This window comes from Hordeum vulgare, chromosome 3H (assembly GCF_904849725.1).
Source record: "Hordeum vulgare subsp. vulgare chromosome 3H, MorexV3_pseudomolecules_assembly, whole genome shotgun sequence".
Taxonomy (NCBI): Eukaryota; Viridiplantae; Streptophyta; class Magnoliopsida; order Poales; family Poaceae; genus Hordeum; species Hordeum vulgare.
In genome coordinates, this window is record NC_058520.1 from 489,470,047 (window position 1) to 489,471,267 (window position 1,221).

General features: G+C 41.9%; 2 pseudogenes; both read left to right on the forward strand.

Moving 5' to 3' along the window:
- The first annotated feature begins 551 nt into the window (after positions 1–551).
- On the forward strand, positions 552–638 carry LOC123445774 (annotated as a pseudogene).
- Positions 639–720: 82 nt separating this feature from the next.
- On the forward strand, positions 721–806 carry LOC123445912 (annotated as a pseudogene).
- Positions 807–1,221: the final 415 nt, after the last annotated feature.

Here is a 1,221-nt window from a genome sequence, read left to right on the forward strand (position 1 = left end):
CGCATGTGCATTGATGATGGCCGTGTTGTCAGGAACTTTGTTGCTCAGGTAAACACACAACGCTGTTGCTCTGGTAGTTTAAAAACCGCAAGTTTCTTTTCATTTCCGAACTAACACCCGAATGCTCTATGTTAATATAATGGCAGGCGCTAAGGAAGGAGCCTTTGACGGTTTACGGCGATGGCAAGCAGACCAGGAGTTTCCAATACGTTTCTGATTTGGTAGGGCATCTCTAACCATCAATGAACAATAATTATGGCTATGCTATCTGGAATGTGCTTTCTAAAATAGCACTCTTCCAAGTTGAGGGGTTGATGAGGCTGATGGAAGGTGATCACATTGGGCCATTCAACTTGGGCAACCCCGGTGAGTTCACCATGCTGGAACTGGCCATTCAACTTGGGCAACCCCGGTGAGTTCACCATGCTGGAACTGGCCATTCAACTTGGGCAACCCCGGTGAGTTCACCATGCTGGAACTGGCCAAGGTTGTCCAGGACACCATCGACCATGATGGTGAGTTCAATAACACTATTGTGATGATGGTGTGCTGAGCAGAGGATGTGAAACATTTAGACCACCGAGACCTTTTTTGGTCTTTGATGTATCTAAAATCGAGCTTTTTAAAACTGATGCTAGGCATGCCATCACTATATATACATTGTTGTAGAGATGCTTGAGGTGGTTCTGTTATTGTGGTACACAATGGAGTTTGTCAGCTAAGCATATGATGTTACTAGGAGATGCTACTGAGATGTCACCCATCGTTGAAGTATCTTAAACCGAACTTTTTAAAACTGATGCTTGGTTTAGCTAGTGCTTGAAGCTTAGAGTGAGTATTGCTTATCTGCTTGTCAATTGAAATCCACAACACACTGAATTTAGTAGTGAGTATTGCTTATTGCTTATCTATTTGTCTTCTTAAAAAGAATGGCATGTTGATTGAGGCCAAACATTGATGGGAATGCCTTAGCTTTTTCTTTTTCTGCTGGAAACCTTTTTTCTCCTTCAGATTTCTTGACTGGTTAGCCTGGCATCTTACCTTATTAACTATAGCAACATGTTTTACTCTTACTTTAATTGAAGTATTCTGCAGTATGCAAATCAATTCTTTAAATGTTGCATTATTGGCAACATGGAGACAAACCTTAAACTTATATCGGTTAAACTTGGTCACTTGGACGGCAGACTGAGCCACCAGCCTACCACATGTCCATATCTA